Consider the following 17,928-nt stretch of genomic DNA (forward strand, 5'->3'; position numbering starts at 1 on the left):
GGGAAATTACAACAACAATATTTTTTTATAAAGGGATTAGACACTTCATATTCGAACTGCTGGCGTGCTACCACTACCTGGTGATTGTGCCATGTTCTGTCAAAGCAGGGTTAAAATTGTTTAGTGTTGTTGACACTATGCAACAATAAAGATAGTGAATTGTTACAACAAAAAACTGCTGCAATACTATTTCCCATTATTATAAGCCTTCTTTTGTTATTTTTTGGATTTTTCGAACAGATTAACTTTTTTTGAAAACTTTGCCTTTTTAGGCGCTGATAATTTTTTGTATTAATTTTTTAATTAATTTCTCGTTGGAGACGAGCTTCATGATCAATAACGCAAACGAAAAACTTTGCCTTTGTAGGCGCTGATAATTTTTTTGTATTAATTTTTTAATTAATTTCTCGTTGGAGACGAGCTTCATGATCAATAACGCAAACGAAAAAGGAAAGCCGGTGTGTGGGTTCGTTTCGTCTGCTTTCCTTTTTCATTTGCATTATTGATCATGAAGCTCGACTTCAACGAGAAATTAACTTTTAATTTGGAAATTATATCTTAAAGTCCTCAAAGGAAAAAATTATACCATTTGTAGCAATTCTACCTGAATTGTCAACGTATCTGCAAATCGGAAGCAATCACGATGTTAGATCAACCAAACATGTCAAGTAGAAGATAAGCGAATGTTATATATACAATATTCATGGTCTGGCTAGTAAATATTTTCACCAGTTTTACGAATTTGTTGAAAGTTATGATATCTTTATATTATCAGAGACGCATGTATAAGAAAGAAACCAAGCGAATTATAGTAAGCGCTTCAAGAATTTCAAAACATACTGGAAAGCAGCATCAAGAAATAGTAGAAGAAGTAGAGGAATTGGAGGTTTATTGTACGGAATAAGAACGAGCTTATCAGATATTGGTTTCCAGCATAAATTAATTAACAGGGAACAAATAAACAATTTAAAATTCGAAAATTTACCTATCAACATTCGTGGAGCAAATTGGGTGAACGATTTTCAAATAGTCAAAAGGGCATCGGAAAAAGCTGAAATTGGCAAGATCATTATAGGCGATCACAATATAGCATCGTAGAAGAACAGATTCACCCAGAGGAAATGCCTCAATTATCGGGTTGTCTCACACATTCAAGAAAATCAAGTGACAAACCACTTGTTTATTCTGCTCGAAGCGACCAAATGTTTAGTCCGCACTATAGGGACTTGGGGGGAACAAGTGTATAAAGGCTCTGCCAATAGAGACAGTACGCCCTATGAGTACGTGTGGCCGCCAATATAAAAAGAAATAGAAATAAATAAAACACGATAGTTTAGTAAGAAGGTTGGCTCAATTGTCGTGTGTTTGTTAATGGTAAACAATATTACCTTTAAAAATCTTGTACTACGATATGTACAGAGGCTTACGATAAAGCGTGGGTGTTGTTTGCAAGTCAACCGGTCGATCGATCTCTTGCCCTTCCTTTAACGCCATCACTCGACCAATTCTGCGACGAAACCCCAAAAACTTATCCCTCGGGGTTTACGAAGTTAATGAGGATTATTTGTAAGGTACACTGAAGTCAACACCCCTCTTAGTGATGGTAGTATAAATAGGTAATACAAGTGGTGTTTGTAATGTTTATAGTGTTTTTGTCTCTACTGCAGTAGTGAGACATTAGGGTGGTAGTACTTATGGTTGGTGGGGCCATAATGTAGCAGTCAAGTTACATCTCCCTCCTTACTTTTTTCCATATTCTATCCTTCCTATATTTTAGTTGGCAAAGTTTTGTTCCAAGGCCCGCACCACCTGCGTGTAGGCAAAGACATAAAATGGTAAAGGTAGGACAGAATGCATATGTTTTGTGTATAAGAACCACAACCGTTAGGTTGCAGATAAGAGAAAGTCGATACAAAGAGGAAAAATAATGTATCTGGAACTGGAATACATGAATTATCCCCTCCCTCCATACTTGGTATAGGTGTAATAAACCCTCCGTGAGGAGAGCTCAAGTCAACATTTCTCTCGTAGTTTTTTCCATATTTATTTTTTTTATTCTCCTCAGCACATCTGTTCTACAGCTTTTAAAGTCTTAATCTATAATTCGAAATTCTTAATACTGTCATACAGCTTAATATCATAATGACAAACAAATGCTGTTCTACAGCCATATGAAAACAGTTTTTGTTTTACCAAAAAAGACAAATATAAATACAAAAATGTAAAAATGTGGGTTGTTGTCATTCCCCGTTTGGAAACGAACCAATGAAATAGCATTGGCTACAATGGCCATCAGCTAAGTACTAAATGGTACCTACTTTGGAAGAAATTGGATTTGGGTGAACGGATAGAGCTGGAATCTTGAAATTTGGATTTAAGATTACTGATGGAGTTAGGGAGTGATGTAGAATTGGAAATTCGTACTTATGGATATGGAAAGTACTAAACGGTACTAAATTTAGTACAATTTGGATTTGGGTCAACGGATAGACCTGGAATCCTGAAATTTGGAATTAAGATTATTGTTGGACTGTAGGATTGAGTAAGCCTTGGAAATTCGTACTTATTGTTACGGAAAGTTTGGGTGAACGGATAGAGCTGGAATCCTGAAATTTGGAATTAAGATTACTTACGGAGTACAGGATTGAGGTAGTTTTGGAAATTCGTACTTTTGGGTACGGAAAGTACTAAATGGTACTAATGTCATGTTCACACGAGCGTTTCAATTACGTTGTTCGCCTGTCGAACGGCGTACATGAATTAACCCGTTTCCACGACACCATTCGTAATTAACAGAAACATTAACAAAATTTCCTTCATTTTTGTTTCCTTGTTTTCACGAAAATTTTAACCGAAAACACATAAAATATACATTAAATGAATAGGAAAAGCAATAGACTTTCCTTCAAATGCATCTTCTATATTTAAATACACACATTTCATTAATTTTTTCCATAAATTCTGAATAATTTTGTATTTTCCATATATTTTTATATGTTTCTATTTTCTAAATTAAAAAGAGAAAGACATGTCAAAACAATGTTTGTGTATACAGACTTTGAGTTATTTGTTTCCTTTTTGTTTCTGATTTTTTGACCAAAAATCATGAAAATTAAAAATGTTGTGTATCGTTACGTAAAGCTATTTTTAACGGTTTTTAGTTGATTTTATGTATATTCAATATTACCACAACGTATATATATATATATATACATTCAATAGAGAGATCACAAATTTTAGATACAAGATTGAAATTTGGAACTGATTATAATATACTAGTCATTGGATGTTTAGAATTGAAAATGAACCATATCAGACCACGTTCGGTATAGTTTCCATACAAAAGTTTTTAACCAAATTATCCAATAGAATTGAAGCAATAACTAAAAAGTCTTTTAAATGAATATTGCCCATATAGATTACGTTTTGGTGTATCCCAGATTTTTCAACCACATTAGCTCTTATTTGGCATTTTGGGTTCTAAATCCCGCAGCGAATAGCTTTCGCAAGATTTTCTGTAATTCGAGGCTATTAGCATAGTATTTAAAAATATCGTCAGTAAATATGGATATTGGAAATCATTTGGTGGGAGAACTTCCATGAAAAGAGTGGTGAAAATAGATCCACGTTCGAACACAGGAATTGCATTCGCGAATATGTCGAATAGATATATACAGTGTTTGGAGGATATAAACAGTTCGATCCGACGCCGTTACTTCTTTAAAGTACATATATCACACACTAACTTCAGTGTCATTAAAAAAGTCTTGTATTATTGTAAGAAAATAATATTCTTTAATGTCATAAAAACACCAAAACTTTACTATTTTACCAGAAGTGATAGAGTCCGTGAAAGGAGCCGGGCGTTGCAAACTTTGACTCACAGACTACGCAGACTACGCAAAAACATGGTCGAAAAAATATCTCTAAAAAGAGCTCGGCAACATTTTAGCTAAATTCTGAAGAAATAGGTTAAGTCGAAAAACTCCATCTGATACATCAATGGTTGTTGTTCCCGCTTATTTCTATCTTAATTGTACGACTAGATGTTTATGGACTCGATGACCTTTAAAAGTTTCCAACGACCAATCACTTCTGTCTGTATATATAGACAGAGCGAATACGGGCTACATAGCCAATTTTTTTCTATAAATTGTGTAGCCAAGAAGTTTCAGAATTTCGTCTCCTGTTTTGGACGTATAAACTTTCCAACAATAATTTCGAAATATTTGGGGTGTATAACCACGGTGTGCCTTAACAAATTTAAATGGAAGGTGCTTACACCTCAGAAGTTTTTGCTGATTCTGAAACTACAATGCTCATAGATGAGAAATATCAAGAAACAAAAAAATCGCCGGAGGGATTTTAAAATAAATCGCGATTTAAGTTCACATTTTTAGGGGTTCTTTAGGTTTTCACGATTTTGCTTGGAAACCGCGAGTCCTATGTAAATGGACCTAAAGAAAATTTTGTAGCTTTGAAAATTCTCCACAAGGATGACATTTATGATATTTTCGTAGGTTTTACCGTTTTTGAGATATAGAAGTTCAAATTGAGACAATGCACTGACTGTATCGCCTCCTTATAAAACAATGTCATTACTGCAATTTCCCAAATTAATCTTATATATCTTGAAAATGGTACAACCTAGGAAAAAATAAATCATCCATTCTTGTAGAGAATTTTCACAGCTTCAACATTTTTTTAGTCTCATTTTGATATGACTTGCGGTTTCCAAGCAAAATCTTGAAGACTTAAGATAAAAACCTAAAAAAAAACCTACGAAAAAACCTAAAGGTCAGTCTTGTAGAGACAACATCTGCTTCAGACTCAGCTACAACATTCGCTTTAGACTCATTTTGATAAGATTTGCGGCTTCCAAGAAAAATCGTGAAAACCTGAAAAAAACCCTAAAATTGTGAATTTTGATCGCGATTTATTTAAAAATCCCTCCGGCGATTTTTTCCGTTTTTTTTTTTATTTTTCTTATCTATGAACATTGCTGTTTCAGAATCCGCAAAAACATCCCACGTGTAAGCGATTTCCATTAAAAGTTAGTTAAGGGGCACTTTGCATAATATTGTTTTATAAGGGGACGATACAGTCAGTGCATTGTCCCAATTTCAACTTTCATATCTCAAAAACGGTAAAACCTACGAAAATATCATAAAGGCCAATCTTGTTGAGAATTTTCAAAGCTACAAAATTTTCTTTAGGCCCATTTACATAGGACTCGCGGTTTCCAAACAAAATCGTAAAAACCTAAAGAACTCCTAAAAATGTGAACTTAAATCGCGATTTATTTTAAAATCCCTCCGGCGATTTTTTTTGTTTCTTGATATTTCTCATCTATGAGCATTGTAGTTTCAGAATCAGCAAAAACTTCCGAGGTGTAAGCACCTTCCATTTAAATTTGTTAAGGCACACCGTGTAACTTCACGATTGTTGGCGTTACGAATCAATGCTTATGTTGTGCTCAAAAATGTGACTTCTATGAAAGCGCAAAAGTTTTGCACTTTTGTACAACCGATACCTGAAAGTATCAACTGATACAGTCCATTTTGGAAGTGGACCTAATTTTGGAATTCAATTTAGTTGGTCGGCGTAAGATTTAGAGCTTTTGGACCAATCCTGACATACCATGGACTTACGCACTAAAAATACAATATCGCTGTAAACAAGACCGCAAGAAGTACCATTGGTGAAAAAGTGCAATGGCTCATCGAACAGCCCTTAAACTACACTAATGTTGAACTTTTGTGAGGGATGTATCCGAAGATGTTGTCCCAAATAGACCCTCTTGGTACTTGATATATGTACGTAATTTTAGGATGTTTATAGTTTCGGTCAAATCGGATAATTGAAATTTTGTGTTGGAGGTATCTGAAGGAGTCAATCGATATAATCCATATTCGAACCTACTCTAGGTCTCGCAAAAATCGAATTGGACTTTGCTCAAGATTTTAGGGAAACATTTTGAAGTCTGGTGCCCTAAGGAAGTTTGGACAAAATATTGCGGATCCAAAATTTGGACCAAATCTGCTGATCTGTTCGAGAGTTATAATGAGCACGAGCCTGGAACTGGAATAAATCGATTCCGAATTGTTTGACGCGGGTTTCGTCAAAACATATGATTAGTCTAAGAACATTATTTCGATTAGGTAAATTTTTATCGTGATGGTTCAATATCACGGTGCTCTTGAACTAACGTTAAATGAAAGGAGTTTACAACTGGGAAGTTTTTGAGGGTTCTGAAACAGCAATGTTCATAGATGAGAAAAATACAAAAACAAGAAAAAATCGTTGGAGGGAATTTGAAATAAGTTCACATTTTTAGGTTTTCGCGATTTTGCTTGGAAACCGCTAGTCCTATCGAAATGGGGCTAAAGAAAATGTTGTAACTTTGAAAATTTGTTTGATTTGTTCCTAGGTTTTACCATTTTTGAGATAAAGAAGTTCAGGTCATATTTTTGGGTTGTTTGTTAGGTTTTCACGATTTGCTTCAAAACTGTAAGTCTTATCGAAATGGGACTACAGAAAGTCGTATAGGTGTGAAAATTCTCTACAAGATTGGGATTCGTAATTTTTTACTCGGTTGTACCATTTTTGAGATATATAAGTTTAAGTTAGAAAATTGTAGTTATGACATTGTTTTATAAGGAGACGATACACTCAGTGAATTGTCCCAATTTGAACTTCTATATTTCAAAAATGGTAAAACCCACGAAAATATCATATAAAAACAATATTGTAGAGAATTTTCACTGCTACAACATTTTCTTTAGTTACATTTTGAAATGGCTTTTGGTTTCCCAGCAAACCCGTCCAAACCTAAAAACCCTAAAATTGCGATTTTTTTATTTTCTCATCAAAGCTGCTTTCATTTAAAATTGGTTCAAGAGCACCGTGATATACAATGATATACGTACGTCCCTGATAGAGGGGCCAACTTGACCAAAAATCATGAAAATTAAAAATGTTGTGTATCGTTACGTAAAGCTATTTTTAACGGTTTTTAGTTGATTTTATGTATATTCAATATTACCACAACGTATATATATATATATATATATATATATATACATTCAATAGAGAGATCACAAATTTTAGATACAAGATTGAAATTTGGAACTGATTATAATATACTAGTCATTGGATGTTTAGAATTGAAAATGAACCATATCAGACCACGTTCGGTATAGTTTCCATACAAAAGTTTTTAACCAAATTATCCAATAGAATTGAAGCAATAACTAAAAAGTCTTTTAAATGAATATTGCCCATATAGATTACGTTTTGGTGTATCCCAGATTTTTCAACCACATTAGCTCTTATTTGGCATTTTGGGTTCTAAATCCCGCAGCGAATAGCTTTCGCAAGATTTTCTGTAATTCGAGGCTATTAGCATAGTATTTAAAAATATCGTCAGTAAATATGGATATTGGAAATCATTTGGTGGGAGAACTTCCATGAAAAGAGTGGTGAAAATAGATCCACGTTCGAACACAGGAATTGCATTCGCGAATATGTCGAATAGATATATACAGTGTTTGGAGGATATAAACAGTTCGATCCGACGCCGTTACTTCTTTAAAGTACATATATACACACTAACTTCAGTGTCATTAAAAAAGTCTTGTATTATTGTAAGAAAATAATATTCTTTAATGTCATAAAAACACCAAAACTTTACTATTTTACCAGAAGTGATAGAGTCCGTGAAAGGAGCCGGGCGTTGCAAACTTTGACTCACAGACTACGCAGACTACGCAAAAACATGGTCGAAAAAATATCTCTAAAAAGAGCTCGGCAACATTTTAGCTAAATTCTGAAGAAATAGGTTAAGTCGAAAAACTCCATCTGATACATCAATGGTTGTTGTTCCCGCTTATTTCTATCTTAATTGTACGACTAGATGTTTATGGACTCGATGACCTTTAAAAGTTTCCAACGACCAATCACTTCTGTCTGTATATATAGACAGAGCGAATACGGGCTACATAGCCAATTTTTTTCTATAAATTGTGTAGCCAAGAAGTTTCAGAATTTCGTCTCCTGTTTTGGACGTATAAACTTTCCAACAATAATTTCGAAATATTTGGGGTGTATAACCACGGTGTGCCTTAACAAATTTAAATGGAAGGTGCTTACACCTGAGAAGTTTTTGCTGATTCTGAAACTACAATGCTCATAGATGAGAAATATCAAGAAACAAAAAAATCGCCGGAGGGATTTTAAAATAAATCGCGATTTAAGTTCACATTTTTAGGGGTTCTTTAGGTTTTCACGATTTTGCTTGGAAACCGCGAGTCCTATGTAAATGGACCTAAAGAAAATTTTGTAGCTTTGAAAATTCTCCACAAGGATGACATTTATGATATTTTCGTAGGTTTTACCGTTTTTGAGATATAGAAGTTCAAATTGAGACAATGCACTGACTGTATCGCCTCCTTATAAAACAATGTCATTACTGCAATTTCCCAAATTAATCTTATATATCTTGAAAATGGTACAACCTAGGAAAAAATAGATCATCCATTCTTGTAGAGAATTTTCACAGCTTCAACATTTTTTTAGTCTCATTTTGATATGACTTGCGGTTTCCAAGCAAAATCTTGAAGACTTAAGATAAAAACCTAAAAAAAAAACCTACGAAAAAACCTAAAGGTCAGTCTTGTAGAGACAACATCTGCTTCAGACTCAGCTACAACATTCGCTTTAGACTCATTTTGATAAGATTTGCGGCTTCCAAGAAAAATCGTGAAAACCTGAAAAAAACCCTAAAATTGTGAATTTTGATCGCGATTTATTTAAAAATCCCTCCGGCGATTTTTTCCGTTTTTTTTTTTATTTTTCTTATCTATGAACATTGCTGTTTCAGAATCCGCAAAAACATCCCACGTGTAAGCGATTTCCATTAAAAGTTAGTTAAGGGGCACTTTGCATAATATTGTTTTATAAGGGGACGATACAGTCAGTGCATTGTCCCAATTTCAACTTTCATATCTCAAAAACGGTAAAACCTACGAAAATATCATAAAGGCCAATCTTGTTGAGAATTTTCAAAGCTACAAAATTTTCTTTAGGCCCATTTACATAGGACTCGCGGTTTCCAAACAAAATCGTAAAAACCTAAAGAACTCCTAAAAATGTGAACTTAAATCGCGATTTATTTTAAAATCCCTCCGGCGATTTTTTTTGTTTCTTGATATTTCTCATCTATGAGCATTGTAGTTTCAGAATCAGCAAAAACTTCCGAGGTGTAAGCACCTTCCATTTAAATTTGTTAAGGCACACCGTGTAACTTCACGATTGTTGGCGTTACGAATCAATGCTTATGTTGTGCTCAAAAATGTGACTTCTATGAAAGCGCAAAAGTTTTGCACTTTTGTACAACCGATACCTGAAAGTATCAACTGATACAGTCCATTTTGGAAGTGGACCTAATTTTGGAATTCAATTTAGTTGGTCGGCGTAAGATTTAGAGCTTTTGGACCAATCCTGACATACCATGGACTTACGCACTAAAAATACAATATCGCTGTAAACAAGACCGCAAGAAGTACCATTGGTGAAAAAGTGCAATGGCTCATCGAACAGCCCTTAAACTACACTAATGTTGAACTTTTGTGAGGGATGTATCCGAAGATGTTGTCCCAAATAGACCCTCTTGGTACTTGATATATGTACGTAATTTTAGGATGTTTATAGTTTCGGTCAAATCGGATAATTGAAATTTTGTGTTGGAGGTATCTGAAGGAGTCAATCGATATAATCCATATTCGAACCTACTCTAGGTCTCGCAAAAATCGAATTGGACTTTGCTCAAGATTTTAGGGAAACATTTTGAAGTCTGGTGCCCTAAGGAAGTTTGGACAAAATATTGCGGATCCAAAATTTGGACCAAATCTGCTGATCTGTTCGAGAGTTATAATGAGCACGAGCCTGGAACTGGAATAAATCGATTCCGAATTGTTTGACGCGGGTTTCGTCAAAACATATGATTAGTCTAAGAACATTATTTCGATTAGGTAAATTTTTATCGTGATGGTTCAATATCACGGTGCTCTTGAACTAACGTTAAATGAAAGGAGTTTACAACTGGGAAGTTTTTGAGGGTTCTGAAACAGCAATGTTCATAGATGAGAAAAATACAAAAACAAGAAAAAATCGTTGGAGGGAATTTGAAATAAGTTCACATTTTTAGGTTTTCGCGATTTTGCTTGGAAACCGCTAGTCCTATCGAAATGGGGCTAAAGAAAATGTTGTAACTTTGAAAATTTGTTTGATTTGTTCCTAGGTTTTACCATTTTTGAGATAAAGAAGTTCAGGTCATATTTTTGGGTTGTTTGTTAGGTTTTCACGATTTGCTTCAAAACTGTAAGTCTTATCGAAATGGGACTACAGAAAGTCGTATAGGTGTGAAAATTCTCTACAAGATTGGGATTCGTAATTTTTTACTCGGTTGTACCATTTTTGAGATATATAAGTTTAAGTTAGAAAATTGTAGTTATGACATTGTTTTATAAGGAGACGATACACTCAGTGAATTGTCCCAATTTGAACTTCTATATTTCAAAAATGGTAAAACCCACGAAAATATCATATAAAAACAATATTGTAGAGAATTTTCACTGCTACAACATTTTCTTTAGTTACATTTTGAAATGGCTTTTGGTTTCCCAGCAAACCCGTCCAAACCTAAAAACCCTAAAATTGCGATTTTTTTATTTTCTCATCAAAGCTGCTTTCATTTAAAATTGGTTCAAGAGCACCGTGATATACAATGATATACGTACGTCCCTGATAGAGGGGCCAACTTGACCAAAAATCATGAAAATTAAAAATGTTGTGTATCGTTACGTAAAGCTATTTTTAACGGTTTTTAGTTGATTTTATGTATATTCAATATTACCACAACGTATATATATATATATATATATATATATATACATTCAATAGAGAGATCACAAATTTTAGATACAAGATTGAAATTTGGAACTGATTATAATATACTAGTCATTGGATGTTTAGAATTGAAAATGAACCATATCAGACCACGTTCGGTATAGTTTCCATACAAAAGTTTTTAACCAAATTATCCAATAGAATTGAAGCAATAATTAAAAAGTCTTTTAAATGAATATTGCCCATATAGATTACGTTTTGGTGTATCCCAGATTTTTCAACCACATTAGCTCTTATTTGGCATTTTGGGTTCTAAATCCCGCAGCGAATAGCTTTCGCAAGATTTTCTGTAATTCGAGGCTATTAGCATAGTATTTAAAAATATCGTCAGTAAATATGGATATTGGAAATCATTTGGTGGGAGAACTTCCATGAAAAGAGTGGTGAAAATAGATCCACGTTCGAACACAGGAATTGCATTCGCGAATATGTCGAATAGATATATACAGTGTTTGGAGGATATAAACAGTTCGATCCGACGCCGTTACTTCTTTAAAGTACATATATCACACACTAACTTCAGTGTCATTAAAAAAGTCTTGTATTATTGTAAGAAAATAATATTCTTTAATGTCATAAAAACACCAAAACTTTACTATTTTACCAGAAGTGATAGAGTCCGTGAAAGGAGCCGGGCGTTGCAAACTTTGACTCACAGACTACGCAGACTACGCAAAAACATGGTCGAAAAAATATCTCTAAAAAGAGCTCGGCAACATTTTAGCTAAATTCTGAAGAAATAGGTTAAGTCGAAAAACTCCATCTGATACATCAATGGTTGTTGTTCCCGCTTATTTCTATCTTAATTGTACGACTAGATGTTTATGGACTCGATGACCTTTAAAAGTTTCCAACGACCAATCACTTCTGTCTGTATATATAGACAGAGCGAATACGGGCTACATAGCCAATTTTTTTCTATAAATTGTGTAGCCAAGAAGTTTCAGAATTTCGTCTCCTGTTCTGGACGTATAAACTTTCCAACAATAATTTCGAAATATTTGGGGTGTATAACCACGGTGTGCCTTAACAAATTTAAATGGAAGGTGCTTACACCTCAGAAGTTTTTGCTGATTCTGAAACTACAATGCTCATAGATGAGAAATATCAAGAAACAAAAAAATCGCCGGAGGGATTTTAAAATAAATCGCGATTTAAGTTCACATTTTTAGGGGTTCTTTAGGTTTTCACGATTTTGCTTGGAAACCGCGAGTCCTATGTAAATGGACCTAAAGAAAATTTTGTAGCTTTGAAAATTCTCCACAAGGATGACATTTATGATATTTTCGTAGGTTTTACCGTTTTTGAGATATAGAAGTTCAAATTGAGACAATGCACTGACTGTATCGCCTCCTTATAAAACAATGTCATTACTGCAATTTCCCAAATTAATCTTATATATCTTGAAAATGGTACAACCTAGGAAAAAATAAATCATCCATTCTTGTAGAGAATTTTCACAGCTTCAACATTTTTTTAGTCTCATTTTGATATGACTTGCGGTTTCCAAGCAAAATCTTGAAGACTTAAGATAAAAACCTAAAAAAAAACCTACGAAAAAACCTAAAGGTCAGTCTTGTAGAGACAACATCTGCTTCAGACTCAGCTACAACATTCGCTTTAGACTCATTTTGATAAGATTTGCGGCTTCCAAGAAAAATCGTGAAAACCTGAAAAAAACCCTAAAATTGTGAATTTTGATCGCGATTTATTTAAAAATCCCTCCGGCGATTTTTTCCGTTTTTTTTTATTTTTCTTATCTATGAACATTGCTGTTTCAGAATCCGCAAAAACATCCCACGTGTAAGCGATTTCCATTAAAAGTTAGTTAAGGGGCACTTTGCATAATATTGTTTTATAAGGGGACGATACAGTCAGTGCATTGTCCCAATTTCAACTTTCATATCTCAAAAACGGTAAAACCTACGAAAATATCATAAAGGCCAATCTTGTTGAGAATTTTCAAAGCTACAAAATTTTCTTTAGGCCCATTTACATAGGACTCGCGGTTTCCAAACAAAATCGTAAAAACCTAAAGAACTCCTAAAAATGTGAACTTAAATCGCGATTTATTTTAAAATCCCTCCGGCGATTTTTTTTGTTTCTTGATATTTCTCATCTATGAGCATTGTAGTTTCAGAATCAGCAAAAACTTCCGAGGTGTAAGCACCTTCCATTTAAATTTGTTAAGGCACACCGTGTAACTTCACGATTGTTGGCGTTACGAATCAATGCTTATGTTGTGCTCAAAAATGTGACTTCTATGAAAGCGCAAAAGTTTTGCACTTTTGTACAACCGATACCTGAAAGTATCAACTGATACAGTCCATTTTGGAAGTGGACCTAATTTTGGAATTCAATTTAGTTGGTCGGCGTAAGATTTAGAGCTTTTGGACCAATCCTGACATACCATGGACTTACGCACTAAAAATACAATATCGCTGTAAACAAGACCGCAAGAAGTACCATTGGTGAAAAAGTGCAATGGCTCATCGAACAGCCCTTAAACTACACTAATGTTGAACTTTTGTGAGGGATGTATCCGAAGATGTTGTCCCAAATAGACCCTCTTGGTACTTGATATATGTACGTAATTTTAGGATGTTTATAGTTTCGGTCAAATCGGATAATTGAAATTTTGTGTTGGAGGTATCTGAAGGAGTCAATCGATATAATCCATATTCGAACCTACTCTAGGTCTCGCAAAAATCGAATTGGACTTTGCTCAAGATTTTAGGGAAACATTTTGAAGTCTGGTGCCCTAAGGAAGTTTGGACAAAATATTGCGGATCCAAAATTTGGACCAAATCTGCTGATCTGTTCGAGAGTTATAATGAGCACGAGCCTGGAACTGGAATAAATCGATTCCGAATTGTTTGACGCGGGTTTCGTCAAAACATATGATTAGTCTAAGAACATTATTTCGATTAGGTAAATTTTTATCGTGATGGTTCAATATCACGGTGCTCTTGAACTAACGTTAAATGAAAGGAGTTTACAACTGGGAAGTTTTTGAGGGTTCTGAAACAGCAATGTTCATAGATGAGAAAAATACAAAAACAAGAAAAAATCGTTGGAGGGAATTTGAAATAAGTTCACATTTTTAGGTTTTCGCGATTTTGCTTGGAAACCGCTAGTCCTATCGAAATGGGGCTAAAGAAAATGTTGTAACTTTGAAAATTTGTTTGATTTGTTCCTAGGTTTTACCATTTTTGAGATAAAGAAGTTCAGGTCATATTTTTGGGTTGTTTGTTAGGTTTTCACGATTTGCTTCAAAACTGTAAGTCTTATCGAAATGGGACTACAGAAAGTCGTATAGGTGTGAAAATTCTCTACAAGATTGGGATTCGTAATTTTTTACTCGGTTGTACCATTTTTGAGATATATAAGTTTAAGTTAGAAAATTGTAGTTATGACATTGTTTTATAAGGAGACGATACACTCAGTGAATTGTCCCAATTTGAACTTCTATATTTCAAAAATGGTAAAACCCACGAAAATATCATATAAAAACAATATTGTAGAGAATTTTCACTGCTACAACATTTTCTTTAGTTACATTTTGAAATGGCTTTTGGTTTCCCAGCAAACCCGTCCAAACCTAAAAACCCTAAAATTGCGATTTTTTTATTTTCTCATCAAAGCTGCTTTCATTTAAAATTGGTTCAAGAGCACCGTGATATACAATGATATACGTACGTCCCTGATAGAGGGGCCAACTTGACCAAAAATCATGAAAATTAAAAATGTTGTGTATCGTTACGTAAAGCTATTTTTAACGGTTTTTAGTTGATTTTATGTATATTCAATATTACCACAACGTATATATATATATATATATATATATATACATTCAATAGAGAGATCACAAATTTTAGATACAAGATTGAAATTTGGAACTGATTATAATATACTAGTCATTGGATGTTTAGAATTGAAAATGAACCATATCAGACCACGTTCGGTATAGTTTCCATACAAAAGTTTTTAACCAAATTATCCAATAGAATTGAAGCAATAATTAAAAAGTCTTTTAAATGAATATTGCCCATATAGATTACGTTTTGGTGTATCCCAGATTTTTCAACCACATTAGCTCTTATTTGGCATTTTGGGTTCTAAATCCCGCAGCGAATAGCTTTCGCAAGATTTTCTGTAATTCGAGGCTATTAGCATAGTATTTAAAAATATCGTCAGTAAATATGGATATTGGAAATCATTTGGTGGGAGAACTTCCATGAAAAGAGTGGTGAAAATAGATCCACGTTCGAACACAGGAATTGCATTCGCGAATATGTCGAATAGATATATACAGTGTTTGGAGGATATAAACAGTTCGATCCGACGCCGTTACTTCTTTAAAGTACATATATCACACACTAACTTCAGTGTCATTAAAAAAGTCTTGTATTATTGTAAGAAAATAATATTCTTTAATGTCATAAAAACACCAAAACTTTACTATTTTACCAGAAGTGATAGAGTCCGTGAAAGGAGCCGGGCGTTGCAAACTTTGACTCACAGACTACGCAGACTACGCAAAAACATGGTCGAAAAAATATCTCTAAAAAGAGCTCGGCAACATTTTAGCTAAATTCTGAAGAAATAGGTTAAGTCGAAAAACTCCATCTGATACATCAATGGTTGTTGTTCCCGCTTATTTCTATCTTAATTGTACGACTAGATGTTTATGGACTCGATGACCTTTAAAAGTTTCCAACGACCAATCACTTCTGTCTGTATATATAGACAGAGCGAATACGGGCTACATAGCCAATTTTTTTCTATAAATTGTGTAGCCAAGAAGTTTCAGAATTTCGTCTCCTGTTTTGGACGTATAAACTTTCCAACAATAATTTCGAAATATTTGGGGTGTATAACCACGGTGTGCCTTAACAAATTTAAATGGAAGGTGCTTACACCTCAGAAGTTTTTGCTGATTCTGAAACTACAATGCTCATAGATGAGAAATATCAAGAAACAAAAAAATCGCCGGAGGGATTTTAAAATAAATCGCGATTTAAGTTCACATTTTTAGGGGTTCTTTAGGTTTTCACGATTTTGCTTGGAAACCGCGAGTCCTATGTAAATGGACCTAAAGAAAATTTTGTAGCTTTGAAAATTCTCCACAAGGATGACATTTATGATATTTTCGTAGGTTTTACCGTTTTTGAGATATAGAAGTTCAAATTGAGACAATGCACTGACTGTATCGCCTCCTTATAAAACAATGTCATTACTGCAATTTCCCAAATTAATCTTATATATCTTGAAAATGGTACAACCTAGGAAAAAATAAATCATCCATTCTTGTAGAGAATTTTCACAGCTTCAACATTTTTTTAGTCTCATTTTGATATGACTTGCGGTTTCCAAGCAAAATCTTGAAGACTTAAGATAAAAACCTAAAAAAAAACCTACGAAAAAACCTAAAGGTCAGTCTTGTAGAGACAACATCTGCTTCAGACTCAGCTACAACATTCGCTTTAGACTCATTTTGATAAGATTTGCGGCTTCCAAGAAAAATCGTGAAAACCTGAAAAAAACCCTAAAATTGTGAATTTTGATCGCGATTTATTTAAAAATCCCTCCGGCGATTTTTTCCGTTTTTTTTTATTTTTCTTATCTATGAACATTGCTGTTTCAGAATCCGCAAAAACATCCCACGTGTAAGCGATTTCCATTAAAAGTTAGTTAAGGGGCACTTTGCATAATATTGTTTTATAAGGGGACGATACAGTCAGTGCATTGTCCCAATTTCAACTTTCATATCTCAAAAACGGTAAAACCTACGAAAATATCATAAAGGCCAATCTTGTTGAGAATTTTCAAAGCTACAAAATTTTCTTTAGGCCCATTTACATAGGACTCGCGGTTTCCAAACAAAATCGTAAAAACCTAAAGAACTCCTAAAAATGTGAACTTAAATCGCGATTTATTTTAAAATCCCTCCGGCGATTTTTTTTGTTTCTTGATATTTCTCATCTATGAGCATTGTAGTTTCAGAATCAGCAAAAACTTCCGAGGTGTAAGCACCTTCCATTTAAATTTGTTAAGGCACACCGTGTAACTTCACGATTGTTGGCGTTACGAATCAATGCTTATGTTGTGCTCAAAAATGTGACTTCTATGAAAGCGCAAAAGTTTTGCACTTTTGTACAACCGATACCTGAAAGTATCAACTGATACAGTCCATTTTGGAAGTGGACCTAATTTTGGAATTCAATTTAGTTGGTCGGCGTAAGATTTAGAGCTTTTGGACCAATCCTGACATACCATGGACTTACGCACTAAAAATACAATATCGCTGTAAACAAGACCGCAAGAAGTACCATTGGTGAAAAAGTGCAATGGCTCATCGAACAGCCCTTAAACTACACTAATGTTGAACTTTTGTGAGGGATGTATCCGAAGATGTTGTCCCAAATAGACCCTCTTGGTACTTGATATATGTACGTAATTTTAGGATGTTTATAGTTTCGGTCAAATCGGATAATTGAAATTTTGTGTTGGAGGTATCTGAAGGAGTCAATCGATATAATCCATATTCGAACCTACTCTAGGTCTCGCAAAAATCGAATTGGACTTTGCTCAAGATTTTAGGGAAACATTTTGAAGTCTGGTGCCCTAAGGAAGTTTGGACAAAATATTGCGGATCCAAAATTTGGACCAAATCTGCTGATCTGTTCGAGAGTTATAATGAGCACGAGCCTGGAACTGGAATAAATCGATTCCGAATTGTTTGACGCGGGTTTCGTCAAAACATATGATTAGTCTAAGAACATTATTTCGATTAGGTAAATTTTTATCGTGATGGTTCAATATCACGGTGCTCTTGAACTAACGTTAAATGAAAGGAGTTTACAACTGGGAAGTTTTTGAGGGTTCTGAAACAGCAATGTTCATAGATGAGAAAAATACAAAAACAAGAAAAAATCGTTGGAGGGAATTTGAAATAAG

Source organism: Musca autumnalis, unplaced genomic scaffold, assembly GCF_047663935.1.
Source record: "Musca autumnalis isolate F117 unplaced genomic scaffold, ASM4766393v1 scaffold_4, whole genome shotgun sequence".
NCBI classification, from domain to species: domain Eukaryota; kingdom Metazoa; phylum Arthropoda; class Insecta; order Diptera; family Muscidae; genus Musca; species Musca autumnalis.